Raw genomic sequence first — 23938 nt, forward strand, 5'->3', positions numbered from 1 at the left:
TTTTCTGGCACTTTTTCCCTCCTTTGGCTTCTTTTTCTTCCCTCATCCGTCTCCTGCTTTCTCTCCTCATGCACTATTAATCAGCCGTGACGTTTAAGAGACTGAGCCTCGCTGCAGAGGAGCAGGAGTGCAAAACAACATTTTTTATTTTTTTTTCTTCTTCTGGGAGCCGCTGGTGCTTGTTGTTGTTGTTGTTGTTGTTGTTTTTCGTTGTGGTGGTGGTGGTGGAGGATTTGGGGGTTGATGGGACTGCTGCACATACTGTGTGAGCACACTACAAATAGTGCCATTACACAGCGACTCCTCTTACTTTAAAGCTGCTGCCTTAGCCAGCAGTACAGTGCAGCTTAGTAATGAAGTGCCTCGGCTTGTGTCGTTAGCTGAAAGCCACACAGCTGCTTGCTGACGCTGCACATTTCCTACTATCGCCTTACGTCACTGAACATTACCATATAGATGAATTAACAGCGAGGCTGAATCTCATTAACAACAACACCCTGCTGCTGCTTTTTAATAGTTCCAGTTACAGATTATTAGGCCTAATATTCAGACGGCCTGCTGCTCCTACGTAAACGGTTCAGTTTACACACCGGCTGGAATAATGGCTGAAACGAGGACATATTAGAATAATAATGTCTCATGAGTTTTTTAAAAGCTTTATCTCCAGCCCTTTGTGTACCTAACCTAAATGGGATTCTGGCCTCTCGTTATATCAACACCTCTCAGTGGCTTTAATTAAGTGCAGCTTTTCAGTCATATTCCAGCTGAATTCAGTAAACGACGCACTCTTGTTTGGACTCGGGGAGCTCACGTCATCACCCAGTTCAATGCTAAAATATATCAAAGCTACAATCAATGTGTGAAGTTTTTTCTCCTCTCCACTGATGCACAGAAAGGAAAAAAAAAAACCCCCGAGATAAACGAGCGCCTCTCGGGTGTGTCTGTCCTCCTCCTATAGTCCGGAGTTGCTGAATAGACCAGTGTGTGCTTATTTTCAGGAGAATAATCATAATGACTTTTATTGTAGAGAGGAAGGTTTTTTCTTTTTTCCTTCGACTCTGTCTTCCTAAATTAGAGCGCAGCGAGGAGCCTGCGAGTTTCGGAGGCTTTTGATGAAGAAAAGGACACGAGACGAGACGGAGAAGAAGTGTTTAGATTGTTGTTTCTGCAGAGGACGGAAAGAGTGCAGCTGTCTGCTCTGTTTTCATGAAATTACACTCCAGTATCTCATTAATTCAATAACTTATCTGTGGAAACTTTTCAGGCACGGCTAACTCACGATGGCACGTTTGTCTTTCTGATGAATTCCGATCATCCTGATGTTCACTTATCCTGCAGTTCAAGGCGATGCGGGGCAAGTCCGAGGTGCTTATTAATCTCTGTTATATACATTAATATCAATCCCGTTATTCGGACCCTGAGCTCACATGGCTATGACCTGGCTGCTGAGGTCTGTGTGGTGGAATCGATCAGGGGTGCAAAACAGCAGATCGATACGGCTTCACTCATCCTTGTCTCCAGCAGTGGAGCAGCACCATAAGTCACCTGGAGAACGGCCTGCAGATCCAATCATTAGCTGAGCGCTGCACTTCCAACGTTTGCTTTGGCGGCATCTGTTATTTTCCTGGCACGTTGTCAGATGCTGCTGCGAGTCGGGCTTCAGGTGCCATCAGTGTTTGTGCTCCAGGATCTAAAAAGCTTCTAAAAGTTAACAGTGGATTACAGGACTTTAGGTGATGATTGATTGATTTTAATCAGAATCAGAATCAGAATCAGAAATACTTTATTGATCCCTGGGGGGAAATTGTTTTCGTTCCAGGTGCTCCATGTATACTCAAAAAAGACAGAAATACAAATAAGGTAAAGTAGTGAGCGCAAAAAATAAAAAATATAAGATAAAAACCTAATAAATTCTAAACATTAATGTACATTCAAGTCAAATCCTGGCAAGTGAAGACTAAAGTCATATATAATACAACTTGTACCATGTGCAGTAAAATCTTGTCTGAATAAATCCAATATGGATAAGATTAATGAGATGTTATGTGGATTTAAACTCGCTGGATAAACAAGACAAGTAATCTGAAGACATCGTCAAGTGGGCCAGAAAATTGTTAATGGGCGGCAGTCTGCTTCTTTCTTTTTATTTTAAGACTAAGTAAAGGTCAGCGTCTGTCACAGTGCCTTCATGTCTGAGTGTTCAGATCTGTCTGAGTGATGACTCCCAGAAGGAGTTGCAATTTTCCTGTTCTTCCACCGGCCTCTCACCCACAGTCTGAAGCTGTCTGCTCCATGCATTACCGCAGAGGAGTATGTGTTCTAGTGCCAAACGTGTTGACGCTTCTCTCCAGAATTTTGACTAAAATTTATGATGTTAGCGTCTGAGGGAGGATCTGCAGCATAGGATTTGAGAAATAGGGAGTCTCAGGAGCAGCAGTGAAGGGAAAAGTTAAGCTTCTGTGAATGCAGAGGATTTCGAACTTCTTGTCTCAACTGCAGTTCCTCAAATGCCCACTAGAGACCGGCTCTAGAAGTTGCTGTAGCATCTGCACGGTGGGAGGTTTTAAATATGGTGGGAGCCTCCACTCTGAGCCTCAGACCACTCGTAGGTGTTGCATCCTTGGAAGGTTTGTTCATCTTTATTTAGTTGCCTATAGTAACTATGGCTCCTCCACACAATGGCAGCCGAGGCAGAACTAGCCGCACCCCGCTGACACCAGTGATGATCGTGGCCACGTGTACAGATAACACACCACTTTATGTGCATTTCAAGGCTTCTTTCATGGCTTTAAATGAACAGGGCTGTCTTTTTTTAATAATAATAATAAAAGCGGCCGCTGCAGCTGACTCGTTGTTCTCGGGCCTCACCTCCAGGTTTGTGCTGTAGAAGCGTGTGTGTGTGTGTGTGTGAGTGATTTGTTTCTCCGTGTGCGAATGCCACAGGTCAGCATCTTTGCTGGGCTGTGATCGACAGGAAGGACTTGTGCTCACGCCTCGGGCAGGAACAATGCAGAGCGTGTTTTTCTGTGCAGATGAAATGAGAGAGAATGATTAAAGCCAGTTCTTCATGCTGTTTATAGGAAAGGCGGCGAGAGAGGAATCCAAACATCACTCTGCTCCTCAGAGTGTGTAGCGCTGTGGAGGCTGGAAGTGTGTTTTACAAGACTTTTGCACAACTTAAAGTTGTCGTTGCTGATTTAAGGGCAGGTCCTCAGTCTGGGCTTTAATTCGGAATAATAACACCTACGTCCTTGTATGTGATTAATGAGAAGATGTGATTAATGTGTTGTTGTGCAGGAGCTGCAACTAAGTAAATTTCTTTTTCTTCATCACGGCGCCACTAAGCTACGTTTTTCTTTCCCATTATGAAAGCTGTGCCGGCCAATAAATCAGCGTAAACCAGAAAACAGATTAGTTTCCTCTGATGCGGCGTCAGCTCCACCCATTCTCTCCCCCCCCTCACCGCTCACCCTTCAAATCTCCGCTTTGAGACCCGATGGCCGTGCATCACACACAAATGTCTGTTTGTGATGTTGCAAAAAAAAAAAAAAGAAAGATGAAATGGTCAAGCATGAGCAGTGACCCTCAACCTTCCCCCGAACGTCTCCGGGCCCCGCTGCAGTTCAAATGCCAACGCTAATGCTCACCTCGCTTCAGTGGCTCCACTAAAAAAAAACAAAAAAACTCCACGGCACGACTCCTGCCTCACTTCTCAGCTTCCCTCTGACCCAAAAGCCTTTTCCCTTGCAGCCTCACTTTGCCACTGGATGATATTAAAAGTTATTGATTAGGTTGTGTTTAGGAGAAAATGCCCACCAGGAGAAAAAGCAGAAGAACTCCCAATAGGGAGCTAATGCCTCCCCCCCTGAGGGACCTCATCCACGTACTGTCAAAACCTGTGATATGTGGCGGGCAGGCTGCTGAGAGGCGGACAATCTGTCTCACATAGAACAGGAAGCTCAGCACAGAGACAAAGGCAGAGAGAGAGGAGCCTGAGATGTGGGGCCATTGTGAAGAACACAAACATAATAGCTTTGTCAAAGTCTGACTGATTAAACGGAACGCAGCTCTGGACCATGCAGCTCTCATGCAGCCGTTTAACTTGCTCTGTGTATTCAGTCGATTGTTCCTGTTTGCATCTCACATCGATTCCTGAGAGCCCGAGTTTGAGAAGTGCAGAAAAACGATGGTGATTGTTCAACATTTCTTATGCTTATGGATTCAAACGGCCGTTTATGTCCATGATTTTAACAACAACAACAAAAAAAAACTGCAGCTCTTTCAGTTCATTCACTAAAGTGTGTGTGTGACACGGACGATATCACAGGAAATATTGTGACACAGCTTGACGCTGCATGTCTCCTGTGGGGCTGTGGAGCCGTTTGTGTGCCGCTTCAGTTGTTTTTTCTAAAATTAAAATGAAACAAAAAAAACAAAACAAACGGCGTTAGAAGGATTGAAAGGGCGTCACTTTTTTTATTTGTTAACAAATCATCAAGATCAACATTGACTCTCTTGTCGCTCTCTTTTGGTCTCCACCAGCGCCCCCCTGGGGACTGATTTGGCCGTCAAATGATCCACTGTGTTTACTGGCTTAAGTGGGTTTTTTGTCAGCTGATTTGATGGTTTTTATGGCCGCCTTTAAATCAAATTGATTGTTTTAGTGTTTTTATTTGATATGTCTCAAACTAAACTCTTCACCCACAGACCAGTATCAGAACTGGAAATGACTAAAAAAAAAGGCATGATGGTGTTTTTGGAATTCAGAATTCTGGTGAAACAGGATCAATGAGACACCGTTCACATTGGGGAAATCAATACAGCTAGAGCAGGATTCGGGCCGTATCTGGATATATCTGGATTGATTTCAATCCACCTCTCGGAGGTGGATCTAGCCGGATTCGCTTACATCTGGCTCAGGTCTGAACGCAAATGCAGCTAGCAAATCGGACTAGCAACGTGATGCTTTCGTTTAATGGGGACAGTGTCCAGGTTTATTTTCCACAAAGGCTACAAAGGAATACACTGCTTCTTGAACCGAAAAAAAAAAAAAAAAAATGCACGACGCATGCGCACATGCGGTCCTACCGTGGACCGAACAGACTCTGTATATTACGAGGCGCCACCTAGTGGTTTGGAGGACAACTTCTCCACTTTCTGTCAGGTCACAGGGGAGCGTTTCATCAAAGCTAGCTGTCACCAAAAAAAGATGCCATGAGAGCTGGAAGTGTCAAACAGAACAGGGAAGATTTGAAGGGTTGGAGGTTCTGGTTGCAGCTGTCTTGGCCAGTCCTCGACTCCACCTAGGAAGGGGTGGAGCCTGTGTGTAGCTGAGGGTGGCAGTCAGGGATCTGTGATGGTACAGAGCAGTGGTCAACACACGCCATAACGTTGAGGGTCAGTATGATCATTTCTGCTGTAAAGCTGCATGTCGGGAGGCACCCTCTGGTGGCCATTTAAAGAACTGCACCACTTGACCTAGAAACTCTGTTGAGGTGGTTTTAAAATAAATAAACCTTCAAAAGCAGAAAACAAGACCAGAGCACTCTTGTTTCTAACACAGTTGGTTATGCATGACAACAGCTTGACAATTAATTTACAATGAGCAGAGATGGGCTGACGAGTGCAGAGATGGGGTGATGGTGAGGGTATGGGTGTGTTTTTGTGTGTGTGTGTGTGTGTGCGTGAGGAGTGTTGATGGTGTGAGGTGTAAATAACAGCAGTGCTCGAGGTGGATCGGGTGTGAAATTCAGGCTCGGCCCAAGAAAGTGCCACCTCAAAAGATGAGACAATTAGAAGAGACTCGCACAGCCAGCCCCCGATGGCACCCTCATTAAAGGTGTGTGTGTGTGTGTGAGGATACCTGTGAGTAGATTTGTGTTTTTGAACCACAGCTAAAATCCAGGGACAGCTCAGAGGCTTTTTTTTTTAGAGTCATGACAGGTAAAAAAACATAAACCTGTGTTTACAATAAGTGAACAAACGCAGCAGAGAGGAAGTGTATGATGTGCACGTCAGAGCTCTGAGTCAGTGAGGCGCCCCGTTAGACGGCAGCATCGTAAGAGGCAGTGGAGGACGGAGAGGCAATCGACCTTAAAATGTCCCAGCCTGGTGTGTCTATAGGACATCCAGCGCCCACACTGAGAGCTGTCTCTTTATGGTCATTGTGTTTTTGTGGCTGCTGCCTTTAGTGTTGGGTTGGTTGGGTTTGTGCCTCCTATGGTCATATAGCGCATGAAAATGGTGGCGAAGCTTCTTGTAGATGGTTTGATTTTTTTAGTTTAATGTTCCGAAAGAGTAAATAGACTCAACTTTATGATAAGGAACATTAATTTCTTGAACTATAGAGTCCTAAAATCTGGATAAGTGTTAGCATTTAGCACGGCCACATCCCTTCATCCTGAAGTTTATGGTTTTTTTTATGCGTTATTTGTTTTTGGTTGAGCAAAATAAGATCTGTGGTGCACATAAGCTCCAAAGAATTTTAGTATTTTATTCTCCAATATAAAATACACATAAGTAGATATCCCTGTCTGTATGAATTGTATGTAAACATGGGGGTTGCTAACACTTGGCTAATGACAGTTTGACTATATTTAAGGTACTCAAAGCACCACACACTACTTCAGGCACACACATGTTCACACACCAATGGAGCAACCACTATAGGGGTGAAGAGTCGTCCTGCCCAGGGACACATTGGCATGAGGCCAGACTGGGAGACCTGTGGCCAACTGCTCGACCACCTGAGCCGCAGCTGCTCCCAAGTGTGACCCCAGAGTCCGCTGAGACATGTGGGGCACAATCATACAGAAAATCCTGCTGAACAAACATAAAACTTTGGATGCCACAGAGTTTTTTTCTGAAATAATCTAAAAGCCGACTTTACTTTTTTTTAACAATTCATATCCTGTTTTTATTCCCAGCCATGTCACTGATATATACTGGCATTTCATATTGTGAGATATTACATGAGCATTATGCAGCTTTTCCGGTCTCATTTCTCAGCAGTTGTTATGTTTTGTTATTACTATTTAATAAAATAGATTTACATTTTATTCTTTTCTTTATTTAGATTTCACATAATCACTTTTAGGACAAAAAAAAAACATGCAATAAAGTCTAATCGAGATCATAAATGTTAAATAAATAAAGTCTTTGTATCCTCTGCTCCTGAAGGCTGAGCTCTGCTTTGATACTGAGATAATTATATATTTGAATTATAACATCTGTCGTAACAACACCGGCCCCCTGACATTATCTGTAACTGCTGCCCGAGTGCGGGATGTTATATAAAAAAGAGACCTTCAGGGTGACATATGATGCTGTCCTCTGTGTGTGTGTGTGTGCTTTTCTGTCTCACTGTGTCTTTGTGTATTTTGTGATGGATCCGGTGTGTAATTGAAGATGTGCATCGGACATGCTAGAATGGATAAAGTTGAGAGACACTGTCTGCATGTTCATCACTTAACACTGAAGCCGTGTGCACCTTATACATAAATGGATTAGCTCAAGCTATGTGTGCGCATCATTCAGTTGGATGTGTGTGTGCGCTTGTGTGTGTGTGTGTGTGATTGGGAGTAAGCCAGACCTTAAAAAAAAAAACAATCAGCGAGAGTGACGAAGAATATTTGAGCACAGAAAGACGCATGTTGACACACACACACATAGAAGTTGTTCGTTTCTTTCCCGCCTTACTCTGCATCATTTTCCTCATCTGATGCTTCATCTCCCTCTCCTCTCCGTCCTCTCTCTCTTTTCTGTCATGCTCTCTCTGCATTTATCTCTCCTCTCTCTCAGTTTTTTTTAATTAAAATCTCTCTCTATCAGGGGATTCTGTTATGGTGGTGATTTAAATGGAGGGCCTGACATAAACGTAACATTACTGTCAGACCAAAGCAAATTCCATCAGCCCCAGTTAAATTTGCAGCGCTGGCTGTTCTCCAAAAGGCTTTTTATTCCGCAGCCAATATCTATAGCATCGTCTATCTATCTTCACTGATAGTCCCTTATGCTGACCTTTAAAAAAAAAAAAAAAAAGGCAGAGCTGCTCTCGTGCAGGCTGGCGGCCGACAGATTTGTGTTGTTTACCTTCTTTGTAGAAGTTGGCATCATCACATCATCATCATCCTCATGTTAAAACGAGCTCCTTCTTCCTCTTAGAGAGGAACTGTCTGACAAAGGGCTTCAAGCTGGGTCAGTCAGTGTGTTTTACATGTAAGAAGTGACCTTTAATGCTCATACTTTCCTTACAAAGATGCCAAATATCAACATGCTGCTTGCTAAGGATCCTCAGTCTGACTGATTTGAGATGAAGTATTCTTTCTCAGTGTCAGCTCTCAGCCAGCGAGTGTTGATGCTGGTGTTCTTTACAGACTTTGCTGCTTGCCCTTACATACGTCTCATCACTCAGTGCAGATTTAGTTAAATGCAGGTCGCTTTATTATCACAGCAGAAATCGTTCTGCTCCTCCTCCCTGCTTTACATCCATCCTCCCCTCGTCTACAAGAATGGCCTGAAGGCGCAGTGTGGATGTTGGGCGTGTTCAGATCCACAAAGCTGATGTTGTCCGTTATGTCAGGCAGGTTAGGTCGAACACAGAGCTTCTACACCACCTCAGATGAACGAGTTTATCAATCATCCTGCAGCAGATGATGACATTTTTTTGTACCCAAAAAAGTTGAATTCTTTCTCCTCCCTTCATCTTAAACCCACAGAAACTCATCATAACATCAAAGTATTAATAACTAATACAAATTTAAAAAAAACTGTGTTTTGCTGTCACAGAAAGCAGGAAACTCTTCAGCAGACCTGCTCGTACACGTTACTGAGTTATGTGCAGACACCACCTCGCTGTGAGAAATGAGACACTTCTCCTCCTCCTGAGTCTTACCCTTCTCCTCCTGCTCCTCCTCTTCTTCCTCTTCCTCAGTGAACTCACTCTCCCTGGTGGATGGGAGCCTGGTGTTGGGGCTTCATAAATCAAGATGTTACCACCGGCACTATAAGGCTACTTTTTAATTAAAACTGTGAATCAGTCGGGCCTGATTATGAATTGTACTCCGCTGCCACTGAATAAAATATCCAGGGCTCGTTTCTCCCCCCTCTCTCTCTCTATTCATTTCTTACTTTCTTGTAGCTCGCTGCTCAATTTTCACCTAGAAGTTGAGAATGTCCGCAGCAGCAGCAGTGGCGGCGGCGGCGGCGGCGGCGGCAGGCCATGCATAGCTGCATCTACTGAGGGCTGACAGTTCTGTGAAATAGCTGAGGAGCTTAGCGGTTGCATAAATATAATAACTCAGTATGGAGGGTCTGGTGCCACTGGGGTCAACACTATTATATCACACAAAACAGCCAGGAGGACAGACGCAGCACTAAAAGCTACCAGGCCGGTGGGCCTTGTTTACCGCGTACTGTACTGCCACTCCTTTAATTGTGTTGTTGTCAGCCTCCCATCAAAGTACAACAACAGCAGTTCCTGTGTTCACGGCGCAGACAGAGGCCAGTGCTCTGCTGTCAAATCAAAATAAATAAAACCTGTGACTGTATTTACAGTGAGTCTTAAAAGCTTACGGAGCCCCACCAGGTTGAAGCTGAACAGCATGCCTTCCTTCAGGGGGGGACCTATTGCTTTTTTATGACTTTTGCATGTCTTGCAAGTAAAACTGACATCGTCTTTGGGGAGATACAGGGATGAGCCAGGCATCGACGGAGCCGCCGCCGCCGCCGCCTCCGCTTCCCTTAACACTATATAAGCGGCTGAGTGCGAGGAGGAAGGACTAACTGGAATTCAATCTTACAGATTTGCACAAACAAACTCATGAATGATAATGGGTTGCTAATTGAAGGTACTGGAGCGGTTCACCCCGCTGCAAATGGAGTCGTCCGGGTAGCCATGGCGACAGGCGCCGAGAGGCTTCTCCTGACCTGAGCCGTAGTCAGATCTGTTACACATGCTCCCTGAAGTCGGTGCCACCATTTGGTTACATTTGCCTCCATGAGTAAGTTGTCTGATGAGCTGATTGATTTAGACTTCCACAACACAATCCATATTTTTGTGTAGATCAAGGCAACAAAAGTATAAATACGTAAAAATGAACTTAAGTACAGTAAAGAAGTACAAATACTTAGTTACATTCCACCTCCTAATAAATGAGGTGCTGCATACCAGTGGCTGGTAGAGTCGATCTGCTGACAGTTGGCAGTGGCGGTGGATCTGATAAGGGTGCCTGCCGCCTGGGAGCCTTCCTTTGGAGGTTTACAATGCACACACCCATCTGGGAAGAGACCTCAGTGCAGACTCAGAATTTGCAGGAGGGATTACATTTCTCGTCTGGCCTCTGAATCCCCCAGGAGGAGCTGGAAGCCGTTCCCAGGAGGATGTCTGGCGTTACCCGGCTTAGCCCGATGTGACCGTGACCAAGAGGGCACGGGAGGTTTTCTAACGCTAATGTGAATCTGCGGGGGCGTGAGGTTCGCAGAGCAGGAACTTAGCTGACCTGCAGCGGAGTCCTTGAGAAAGTGAAGCTGAACGTGTACCAGCTGAAAGGTTGTCATTGAGCTGCTGACCGCTCTCTGACCTTGTTGTGAAAGGGAGCAAGTGGGAAAAAAGTGTTTCTTTGTGAGTCAAAGCTGAAAGACCATACCATCCTGTTGTTGGTATAGTGAAGCTGTCTTATCTTTGTAGAGACTCTGTGTTTTTACTCCGGTGCCACCCACCATGCTTTGGTGTTCACCTGTGGCAGTGTGTTTGTTCCTGTCTGCTTCTATTCCGGCTGCATGCCTGCCGGTGAGCTGGCCAGTCTGACTAACTGTCTCTTTGTGTATCTCAGCGGCTGCTGCCTGTCGAACTGGCAAAGCTGCCTGTCTGTATGCTGTGCTGCTGTCTCCGGGGTGCAAGTCTCTCTCAGGCTGAGCGTTGGGTGGGATTAAATCCAGGGGACATCCGTTGGAGAGACGCTCTTAGATGTCATTATCCCTGCGGGGAGTCTCATCATCATCTTGCAGCAGAGAGGCGCTCGGCACATCAGCCCGAGAAGAGAGAGAAAGACAGCCTTGACAGCCTGAGGTCTGCAAGAAAATTGTGATGATCATGCGAAAAAAAAAAAACACCCGAAAAAAGGCTGTGGTGTGTGTCTGCGCCTGTGTGTGTCTGCACCTGTGTGTGTGTGTGTGTGCATTGTGGGAAATGGCTGCGTGAAAGCCTAACCCCCTCCTGCAGCTTCTAATCATAGCAAGTCCTCTGCAAGAATACCTGGAATTAATTGAAACGTGTAAAATTAGCAGCAGAATTGATAGCAGAAAATGAAAGTCATCAGTCAATATTCAGCCGGAGGGGGAGAGTGTGGAGGTACAGCAGCTCCTCTGCAGGCCTAGCAGCACTTCCTCCCATTTAAATGACTGCACCAATGGTGGTTATTCAGGATAAGACAACTGCTTTGTTGCCTCACTTGTGGTGCTTATTTACATCAAGAAGGAACATTTCTTCTACCTAATTGCCGAGAAGAATTAACATTTGCCAGATCTACACACACATGTTTATCATTAGCCCAGAAACCTGACCTCGAGTTACATTTTCCTGGTGCGATCGAGCTGTTTTTGATGTATTTCCACTGCCGGATGTTTTTTTTTTCATGTTTATTTTTAGAGGTGGAAAAAGATTAGCTACTGCTTTAAGTGACCCTAAAAAAATGTGCAGGTTGTGTCCTGGAACTGGTCGGTTGGATAACATGTAGCATTTTTATAATGTTAGCATCTAAGAGAAACATCAGTAGAAGAAGGGAAGAAGGATGATGCACAGTGATGAGGAGGTGCAGGCTTTGAACGTCGCCTTGTGAACATGTGAACGAGCAGATTAGGGGGCAACGCTGCGTTTAGAAGAAAACAATGCTGTGAGACCTGCTCAGTCTCACAGAGACTCATGGATGTGCTGGGATTGAACCACCAGCCTCTCTACCACCAGTATCTGATGACAGGTGTTCAGTAAATATCGTGATATATTGTGATAATGTACTAACGATGATCAAAAGTTTTTACACCTCATAATACCGTGATGCTCCAGTGTATTGATGTTTTCTCACGTATTGTGGTGGCAGAGCCGTACACTGGCGGATTAGGCCGTGTTCTAGCTTAAGCATATTTCAGGGTTGGGTTTTGATGTATCCGCCCGTGAGCTGCTGATTCTCGCTCTGAAGAGGCAGACGCCGTGCCTCCTGTTTAAGAAAAGCATCTAGAAAAACACCCCCACGCCACCCCCCCCCCCCCCCCATCAGGCTCACAATAGTTCTCACTAGTACACATAAAAAAAAAACACACTTGCACACCTACTAATCCAAAAAGGCAGAATCCTGGTGCCAAAAATAACAGCTTGGAATGAGATGGATGGAGGAGGACAGATTATTGTGGCTCTAATCTGTGAAAAGCTGACAATAAAACACATTTTAAAGTGATTACAGCACTGTTAGTGGCACGGGAGGGTCAGCCTCACCTCTCCACGGACAGCCGACCTCGCTGCCGCTGCTGCTACCTGCTCCTGCAGAGGTCTTTATTTTTTACAGTGATGCATGGGCGGAAGCAGTAGAGAGAGAGAAGGCGAGTGGATGAAAAGAGACAGACGGAGAAAAAGCAGGGACAGAAGAGAGAGTGGAAGAAAGGGATTTCGATGCCACAAATCATGGAGGAGATTAAGCGTCTCTTCTGTGTGGCGGAGTAGGTGTAAATAGAAACGTGTCCCAGGGAGAGATCCTGGAGGCCGAGCGCTTATCTCCCCGAGTGTTGTCAAAACACATTTATCAATCTGGAGAGTCTTTGTGTCTATGAAGACTTGATATGCACAAATAACAGCCGTACATCATGACAGACAACCTGGACAGAGACGCACAAACACAAACACGCCACCTGAGACTAGACAGAACTGTTTTCACTCTGATATGACCCCCCCTGGCTTGACGGAGGAGTGTGGACGTTGATGATGCATTATCCCAGTGTCTGACTCCCTCAGCTGCAGGACCAGCACATCATCAAACAGCTGCAGGCGCTTGTACCCGTTCAACAGCTGCCACATTTCACGAAGTGCTTCACATTGTGACTGTCTGTGCCCAGTAAATTAGCCCAGGGAGTCTGGGGCTCTGGTGTTGCAGTAGTCGTAGTCTCCTGCACGGCACACTGTGTCCCGTGGGAGCGTCCTCGAACGGCTCGTGGAGTCTCTGTGCAGCCCCGCGGGCCTGAGTGCGGCCAAAAACAGCAGCTGGAAGTCTGGGGAGCACATCTGCAGCGTGGATACCAAAAGTAAATGGACGTCATCATATGCAGCTTTAGTGCAGTGCTGGTCTGTTTTTAGTTGGTGAATCTTAGTGCTGCAGTCTACCAGAAGACCTGATGGACAATCCGGTGGAACATGTCCTGAAAATACTCCTGTTTACAGACTGTTCCAAATGACTCATTGTTGCAGCTTTACAGCAAATAATGAGGATTTAGATGATGACTTTATCTCAAAGAAATGATGCATCCAGCTAGTGGAAGAAGTTTCCCGCCCTCCTTCACCCTTCATCAGACTTTACACATGCTTAATGGACAGGGAACCGGAAAAACAGAGGCCGGTAGTCAAGTTAATTCAGAAGGACAGAAATCTTTGGGATCAGAATCAGAATCGAAATTACTTTATTTATCCCCGAGGGGAAATTCTTATTTGTTACAGACAATAGAAATTAAAGATAAATTGAAGTATGCAATTGAAATATATAATAAATATCTAAAGACCTAGACAGCATTTAAATCCCTGAGTTGTATCTAAAGAAGAAGAAACATATTTACTGCTGTATAAAGACCTTTACATAGTGAAGAGCCTGACATGAATGTCCCAGTATGAATGTACAGTGTCTGAGTGACTGTTACAGTTCAGTAGTTTGATTGAGACAGGCAGGAATGACTTCCTGTGTCTCTCAGTGGTGCATCGTGGGAGTCGGAGTCTGTTGCTGAACGAGCTCCTGTAGCTGGTCAGCACAGTGTGGAGCGGGTGAGAGGGACAGTCCAGTATGGTCTTTATTTTGGACAACATGGCCGGCCTGGGATGGGACATGGGATGAGCCACTCTACCTTTAATGACATAGTGTTTGACATATCAGGTCCAATAAATGCAGTAGATAGTTCATGCTTTTCCTATGGCGGACCACTGAAGCATACACTGGAGGACGGTTTGGACGGATTGTCCCACCTGCTTCTTGCATACCGTCACACAGAAGTGTCATTTTCATTCTGCTAATTTTATTAATTCATTAATGAAGGACGCTTCATGCTGTCTTGTAATTAGAGGAAAACAGCATGATCTGTCGAAGGCTCCGTTTACATCGGATGCAGCGTAGGACTGCTGTGGGGCTGAATACAGTGAGAGTGGATCATCCTGTTAGATGTATGATTTCTAAATCCTTTTTTTACGCTATAACAAGATATTTTCATGTTATTATAACATACAAACCTATTATAACAATAAGCTCTTCTTGTTATTACAGTATTATTATTATTTGTCCAACAACATTTTTCTTTACTTGTGGTAGCTCTGCACTTCTGTACAGATGCATGCATTTATGTATGCTTTTCTTTTAGAAAATATTATAATAATTGTTGTCACAGATGCACCGGGTACTGATCAAAGCCAGGGTTCAACACACACACACACACACACACACACTCAACTTCTAAATAAAGTAGGAAATGTGTGCAGAGGCGTAATCATAGGCCTTATGCAAAGGAAGTGATTGTGCCCCCCGCTGCTTTTCCCCTCTGCCATAATTATTCCATATATAACCAACATCTGTACATCTAATTATCCACAGCACAGAGTTCACATGTTCATTTTCTGATCAGCACTGAATGTCATCTTCAGTCAAAGTCTGTAACATTTCAACAAGTCCCTATAAAAATAGAGCTAACCTTAAAAACACACTTAAAGGAAACAATGAGGGGTTTCAGTTTAAGGCCTCGCCAGCCTGTTCCCCCCCCCCCCCACCACCACGGTGCCTCAGAATGTGTGTGTCTGTGTGTGTGTGTGTGTGTGTGTGTGATCACCACCCCCACGTCTCGCTGCTGTGTGGTCAAAGAGGTTGTCCAGGTAACGTTTTCTTTTATCACCTGTCAGCGGTTGTTCTGGGTCAGGGCATGGTTGCCCCCCATCCCCACCCCCCTTCCGCCCCCGAGGGTCCAGCATTGGGAAAAACACAAAGGCGGCACGACATGGCGCCAGACAACTCTTTTAGATTATCGCCTTCAAAAATAAGTCGCTAAAAAGCCACATGTGAAGTTTCTCCTCCTCCTGTAATGAAATCACAAGCTATCGCTGACAGAACGGAGTCTTAAGTAGCCTCAAGTGTGCGTGGGTTTGACGTAAAACAGGCAATTATTTAAAGTCCCGCTCCTCATTCTGCTCCTGACATGTGAGCTTCTTCTCATCACGCCGTTCTTATTTCAATTGAAAGGAGAAATGAAGCCGCTGCCACAGCACGCCTGACTTAGCGGTTAAGATAATATGCATGCACCATAGACTTTAATGAAGAGCGAGATGGAGAGATTGCCGCCTTCCTAAATATCAAACCAGGCTATAAATGTGAAAAATTGTCATTCGCCTTTGTCCTCCAGTTTTCATGCAAATAACACCATCGACACTTAGCACATAACGAGAAGGTGATGAGAGCGAGCACGAGAGAGAGAGAGAAGTGGGAGAACTGAGAGGAAGCTTTGTTTGGAGGCAGAGTGATAAAATGCAGGTCTGGCCTGGCCTGGCCTGGCCTGGCCTGGCCTGGCCCGGTCCGGTCCGGTCTGCTGCTGCTGAGTGGCTGCATCAGAACATCATGTACAGACACAGGTCCAAACACATAATCACACACGTAGCACCTTCCACCTCCACAGCAGGCTGCACAGACAGTCCGCATGAATATTTATCAGAGAACTTTATAATGAGTTCGCACATTACGCCAGCAGTTCCTTCATTTTCTCACATATCGTCGGTTTTCTGGCAGATTCCTCGTCTCATCGGCACACGGCGCGGTGACCCACGATGTGGTTTCGGGTACTCCTCCTCTTCTGGGGCTCAAACTGCTACTACTGACTGACAAAAATGTTGTTAACATCGTCATCCATTGTCAGATTTCTTTGCTAAAGATTAGTGCTAAGGTCAGATTTTTCTGTGGCATAAATGCCACAGTGAGCGTTGTTCACAACCTTTCAAACCAAATTCATCACACACACACACACACACACAGGCGCTGCCCACAAGCACACTGACCGCTCTCAGCAGTAATGCTCAGATTTATCACCGTGGGAGCAGAATATGTTGCTGCAAAACTCAAACAAAACGCTGCCTGTTTTTCTCCACCTGTGGCTTTGACTGTTAAAACAGTTAAAACTGTGATTTATAGTAGGAAAAGAGGAGAGATGAGGGATCTAATTACAGAGCTGTAATATGTGCGTCATGCCTCATATGAGCCATGTTAGCCTTGAAGTTCATTAGTCACTGTTACATAGTTTATCGTCCATGCAGGGCCGCTTAGCACCTGGTTGTGTTTGGCTGGGTAACTACCTGAAACGCTGTGTTCTTACCTAATTGGCCGAAGCAATGTGGCATCTGTACGGGAAAGACGGACAAGGACTGCAAAAAAAAAAATGCTGCTCTAAAGCTTTTTCAATTTCCTCTGTATTTATACTTCATCATAAATTGTACAGATGACCCGTCAGTTTGTTGTTTGCCTCCGTACATAACTGGAGTTTAGTCAAAGGCTGGAAGGGTCCAGGCTTCTGGCTGCCATGTTGACATTGTCACAGTCTGCCTAAACTCCAAATACAGGCAAAGAGGTGGAGTCTGAGTGCTTTGAGTCGGCTCCCAAGTCGAGTTATAAATTCACCTCCTGTATGGTTATCATTAGACACCCGAACTGTTTTAGTGCCAGGCTGTGAACATGTTTATTTTTGCTATAAAGTTGGATATTTTAACATAGAAGTGTGTGACGATTAGCTCATAGCGCATTTGGAGCCCGCCCCCTAGAGGCTATGAGGTGCAATTTTTAGCACTTCCACATGGGCATCATTTCTTCATATGGTCATAGGACACCAAGCAACTGCAGGCAATGGAAGTAACTGTGGATGAGGCCTAATTAATCCGAATACAGGCAAAGAATTAGAATGTGAGTAGAGGTGAGGTAGGCAGGATTGGAAACCTAGACATTTTAACATGAAGTCTCCACACCAGCAGGTGGCAGCAGTCTGCGTGCGTCAATCAAGCAAGACTAGCACTGCCGTTATGTTAACTGTAAACAAAGCAGCCACTCTTAGATTGGTCCTCAGCTTCTTCTGTTTGTCTTCCTGTGCACCATTTAGCTGAGCTGTAGAGCCAATCAGAGTGATCGGTAACTCAGCATGCTCAGTCAGCCGAACAGCCGCCATCAGGGGTCCAATTGGTGCCAACAGTCCGGGACACACGGGGGCCACAGATGCTCAGTGACGGCCTTTGGTTTAATCAGAGATGAATGGCTGTCTATGACCTAAATAACTTACTTTGAGGCTTCCAGGGGCTTTAAAATACATTTTGTGTGTCCTACTAGAACACAAAGCTTCACTATAATAAATAAAAAACTTCACACACCTGACCAACTGCACCCAGGTATACATCCCAACATGTTTTCATATAGTAATATTCAGTTCTTAGGCCAGATTCGTTGTCATGTTGGAGACAACACACACTTTCACTAAGACTCCTTTGATGGGTTACTGTTCCTTTAATTGCTTATCAATCATTTTAATGGTGACCGACATTTCAGGGTCCATTTTTTGTTTTTGAGAAACCAGAAAAAAACAATAATATAATAATAATAATTGGGTTTTCCTTTCATTGTTCATATTGGTAATAGTTTGTAATTTGGTTTGTACGCACAATTAAATAAATAGCCATGCTCATTGTATCATTGTTAATATTTGTGCAAAACATAGAGCACAACAGTGTGTGTGTGTGTGTGTGTGTGTGTAGCTGGTTATCTGCTGTCCACCCGTGTGTAACTGATAGTGCTGTGTGTGTGTGTGTGTGAGCACTGCCGTAGCTAATGGAGCGAATGGTGGGTGTGTTGCGAGGGGCCCCGGCCGATGGGTGGAAATGGGGTCACTGAGTGCCACAACCTCAGTGGAGTAATCTGCAGTGTAACACCAGCCTTTTGTGTTTCTTCATGAGACGTGCTTTGACTCACTGTGCGACTTTTTAATGGCCTCTTCTTTCTGAATGATCATTGGGAGTTACACAGAGCGCCGGCTAATATAATCTGTACCCTGGGGTGTGTGTGTGTGTGTGTGTGTGTGTGTGTGTGTGTGTGAGAGGAATTGGTGTGTAAAACACACACACACACTTGAAGGCGAGGGAGCGACCCTGCTGCGTTTACATGATCAATGCTTATTACAGAATGTGTGTGTGTGTATCTCTGTCCATCAACTGTGTCTCTATGTGTGTAGGCCTATTTTAATTGTTGCCATGGAAACAGAGTGCTGCCAGAGAAGTCCAGATTCAAAGAGGGCATCTCTCTCTCTCTCTCTCTCTTCTCTAATCTTCTCTCGTTCCTCTCTTTCATCACACCAAGGTCCTCCTCTCTCCTTCTCTCTCTCTCTCTCTCTTCATCGTTTCCTTCGCTCCACCCTCCTCTTCTTCTTTCTGTGTCCTCTTATCATCCCTCCCACCTCTCCATCCTTCCTGTAGAGTGGTGCGCAATTGACTATTAACACAGGGACCTGTAATTAGAGCTGACGAACCTCCAACAATTAGTTTTCCCTGAAGAAATTGTTCTGTCATCTCCGCACGCGTCCCTTTATCCCTCCTTCAATCTCCTCCCCGCCGTTTCCTCCTCTCTTTGTCATTTCCTGTCTTATTAGCTGTCATCTTCGTGGGGTGGGTGATATTGTTTTTTTGTTTTTTGTTTTGTTCTTCTCTCCGTCCGCCTTGTTAACATCAGTCATGTGTGAGATATGCACACAATATGACGCTCAAGAAAAGAGTTTAGCAAGCGTCTACGCCCACCGGGTATTTTGGGTAAAAAAAGTGAACATTCAGCTCCTACCTCCACCGATAAACTCGGGAGGACTCGCTTTGGATGTAAACACCCAGAGAACACAAACATCTTTTCTCGCTGAGTTTCTTTTTCTGCCCTTTCTCCACCTGGCCCTCCGCATCCCCATTAATGAAAAGCTCTAAAAATAAGCACTAGGAGAGGAGGAGGGAGAGATATACGGTCAAGTAGAACATGGGAGGGGAGGAGGAAGGATGGAGGGATGGACGGCTAAACCAGGCCGGCTGGGTCTGAGGGGAAGGAGGGTGGCGGCGGCTAGGGGGGAGAATGGTTCCAAAGCGAGCTGCTCCCAGCGCCCTTCGCCGTCAATCTCTTAATCAATTTCAGCGTCAGTCAGTTCGTGTGCGTGTCACTCATCTCACTCCAGACAGTTTGTCAGTCAGGCTGAGGAGGAGGAGGCGGCGTCTTTATATCCTCCATCATATAGACTCTAATGCTGCTTCAGAGCATTCCACATGAATTATTGATCCGTGTGAGATTATATGTAAACCATACAATGATACTGCACGCTTATGCAGTATTTATGTGACAAGTGTGGCCTCCTCTGCTCCCTCTTTGTGTGTGTTTTCTTTCTCTCCCTGTGGTGGCCCATTTCTGTGAACTGACATTGATATGCACTGATTCATGCGACGCATGTAGCCTCTCGGCAATTCCCTTTATTCAGTCAGTGTTGCATGGCGGTATGTTAACCTCACTTTCCCTCCTCTCTCTCCCCCTGTCTTTTCCTCACAGGTATTACTCTCCCACTCCCACATCATGCCTGCCTGCAGATGCCGCAGCCCCTCCCCACCTCACGGCGATGCCGGAGCCCACTTCCCTGGCCATCAGAAAGAACGAACCCGAACCCGAACCCTACACCCGCTTCCATCGCTCTACTGCCGCACCAGTCCGTCTCTATGCCTGTCCCTGCTTCTCCTGCTGCTCTGCCTTCTCCACTTGCCCCCGGCCTGTCACTCACGGAGAGAGAAGGGCGGTGGAGGCGGCGGCGGTGGTGGCGGCGGCGGGGGCCACTATATTCCCATCCCCCAACCCCCTCCGCACCACTTGGCCCTGCCCAACATCCTGCGAGGCCTCAGCATTGCCGTCGTCCTGGTGGGCAACTCCAGCGAGGTGGCGCTGGCAGGCGCACGAGAGAAGGAGGACTTCCTGCACATGGCGCCCAACGTGGAGGTCCTGACCATGAACGAGACCGACCCTAAAAGCATCATCAAAAGCATCTGCGACCTGATGACGGAGCACTGGCTGCAGGGGGTGGTGTTCGGAGACGACACGGACCAGGAGGCCATCGCCCAGATCCTGGACTTCATCTCAGCGCAGACCCACATCCCCATCCTCGGAGTACGCGGGGGCTCCTCCATGATCATGGCTGCCAAGGTAGGACTCTCAACCTGTCAAACTGTCACTGTGGTGTAAGATATGACCCTGTTTGGCTCTCCCAAGGCCACTCCCCACTCTAACCTTAAATCTCTGCGGGTTCTCACTTCGATTGGCTGCAGCCTGCTGTCAGTCATGCTCCTACTGCTGTTGCCTCCTGGGAAATCTCATCATGTGTTGATTTTGTCACCACACACACAGTTTTTAAGTGCAGTGGATCATTTGTTTAAATAGTTTAACAGGACACAAACTATTTTAATTGACCCCTGAATTGTTGTGCGAGTTTTTGCTTCTCCTGCTTCAGTATTAATTACATGTGCAGACAGACAGGCACGCGGGCTAAGCCGGCCGTCTAACTTGAAAGACAAACTGCCAGCAGAGCTGATGCCAGTGACAGGATCAGCCGGAGATTGCACCAGAACAGAGAGCTAGATCTCTGCCTGTTTACGAGGCCTTGCCTAATGGGATAAAGCAATCTGCTGCTGCTTTATCTGTGTCCGCCTGGGATCTGGGCTTGGACTCTGTTCCACAAAATCAGCTCATTCATTTGGTACTTTTGTGAATAAATCCAGCTGTATTAATTACTAGTTAAGGGGAGAAATTATACAACCACTCAAAGGAGGTGAAACCTTGACAGAGACACTCGCCTGTAACTTTTTGAATCAGGAGAAGAAGGTTGTTCAGGATGCTGACTGGTCCTGCCTGAAGGGTGGCACCATGGATTATCATGCAAATCTTCCCTAAGTCCAGCAGCATCCCCTTTCACACTGGACTAAAAAAGACCCACTAACACCTGGCTTTTTTCTTCAGTAGCTACCACGTCACCTGCAGTGTTAATTTTGGCAGCAATTTCTGATTTAGTTTTTATTTTTTATTTTAGTCTTGTGACTAAAATGTCATTTGATTTCAGTCACATTTTAGTCATCAACATTTTTTAACTTTTAGTCTAGAAAATTATTTGAAATTTAGTCGACTAAATCCACGGCAGATTTAGTCGACTAATTTCAAGAATTTCTAGACTAAAAGTCTATGATATATATTTTTTCATGAAATAATTAAGGTTTGAAGTGCAATACAAACAGGCACAGCTTTAACTTGTGTTATTTGAAACAAACACCTCTTTATTTAATTGCTATGACCTTTTCACAAAAGAACCAGTGAACAGTGAGCTGCTCTCCCTGAATACACTGTTCAGTCATGACCTTCTTCATGAATCCTCCATAACTACAGCAAAATACTTCAGTGACAACTCAGAAACAGTGCGCATGCTGTAAAACCATCAGCGGTGTCTTCAGATTTCAGATCTTACAGATTTTGTCACGTGTATCTTTGAACGGAAGTTAAGACGACTCGTCTGCAAATGTTGCTTCAGGTTTATTGTGTTTTTACCGCTGATAGTCGCTCCACACGGTTTGCAAACTGTCTTGTTTGTCTTGACATCAAACGTGTCCGTGTGTCTGTTCTTCTTCTGTTTTGTGTTACCATGCATGAGTACGCCTTCTTCCAGCATCGCGGGGTAACGTCCTTACGCAGAGAGATCACTTCTGATTGGCTCTCTGTCTGTCTTCTGTCTGCTAACCTCAGCATGTTTGTCATGTCAGGGAAAAAAAGGATGAATGCAGACTTAACCTTTCAAAAGAACACTTAGCAGGTGATTGGATGAACCAGCTGTCAGTCACCGCCCACCACAAGCTAGCTACAGTCAAGCTGCTGATTTTGAAAGCTAACAAGTTAGCAGTTAGCATGTCGGTAGATGATTCATGCAGAAAGCATCACAAGTCATCACAGCTAAATCATGTGCACAACGTTGGTACTTCCTCAGTGGATGCTGATTGGTCTGACCCACCTGTGCTTCAACACAAGCACATGATGAGTGATGTGTGTGGGTTTGGGATGTCTCGTGAATCTTGCAGGAGTTGATAGTTGGACAGAAATCATTTTTGTTGTGTAGCAGGTTTACACACACCTGGAAACACCTGCTGGATAGATAACTGTCGGGCTTTTAGCTCAGTGGGATCGGGTGCAATCTGCATTTATTCAGATAACCAGGTCTTTCTGCAGTAGCCATGTATCGGTTCCACCTCCACCATCTCAGCCACATGTTCCATCTGCCACCGTTTCACAGATAAACCTTTGTTTAGTGAGAAACATTAAGGGTGCTGAGCTCCTTTACTTTGCACGTGTGTGGTGTAAAAAGGCCCATCCTGCAGTCTTTCTCCCCCGTCATCCTCCCGCTTGTCTGCTGACCCGCTGGTGTCGACAGGTTGTTGTACCAGCAGAGACATGAGTCGCTGTGACACGGCGAGGCCAGCGGCCGCCGTCGAAGCTCTTCTCTCTGTTCCTTCTCATTAGAGCTGTAAGGGGAGAAATGGCAGAGAACCGTCCACTCCCATTTAAAAACAGCACAGCCGTCCACACACATTTGTTCGTCTCATACACACACAAACACACACACACACACACTCTTGCCATTTTATGTCATGTGTCTTTAACCCTGCTAACCATATGTCCTAAACAGGTATAAATCTTTTAAAGCACTGACTGTTCTGTTACATGGTGAAATTTATGCTCGTGTTTTATTGCAGGCAGTGTGGGATTGGCTGCTGGATGCCAATGTGTGTGTGTGTGTGTGTGTGGGACCAAGGGACCTATCATTCATTAAGCAACATGTACCCGAAGTGCAGCAGGCTGCAGGAAAGAGCAGCGTTTTGTGGCAAAGGTTTAAATGGATTTCCCACGGCCACGAGCCAGAGACTGCCTCTCCTGAGAGCTTCCTCCTGGCTGCACCGGGGCCCAGGAGAGCGAGGATGGGGCTGTGCTAAGGCTCAGTCTCCAAACGGATTTGTGTCTGCCTAATGGGCTGAGACAATGGAGTGGCGAAAATACGATAGAGAAGGATCAGAAGGAGGGTGAGAGAGAGGGGGGGGAGGAGGCAGTGGAGGAATTTAGGAAAGGAGTTAGATTGGGTGGAAGAAATTGGACTTTGAGTAAAAGCACAAAGGAAAAGAGGTGTGTGTGTGTGTGTGTGAACGGTGGATGCTGATGGAGAGAAAACTTTTTTTTGATGGAATTTGGGATTTCAATATGTTTATCTTACCACCTCACACACACACACACAGCCATTAAAGACTGAAGGCCAAACGCTGCTATTACAGCTGACAAGAGAGCTCCTCCTTTTTCATTACACATCCAAGGAAAGATGATAACAGGGAGCGACAGGGAAGGCGGAGTATACAGCGTTTTCGATTTTTTTTTTAGTCCGGGTTGAGGAGGAGAGGAATTTTGGAGGGCTGGTACAAGATAATTCCATAAAACGTACCCTCCGGAGCGGACCGCTGGAGCTGTGCAGAGTCAGGTCGAATCCTGATCAGACTGAATGTGTTTCTGCTCACTTCCTGTGATGTTTGTGGTAATGAGACACAGAGCTGAGAGCGCCATTGTGTGCCCGCCGGGAGATGCAGTCCAGCGTCTTT

Source organism: Parambassis ranga, chromosome 8 (genome assembly GCF_900634625.1).
Source record: "Parambassis ranga chromosome 8, fParRan2.1, whole genome shotgun sequence".
Lineage (NCBI taxonomy): Eukaryota > Metazoa > Chordata > Actinopteri > Ambassidae > Parambassis > Parambassis ranga.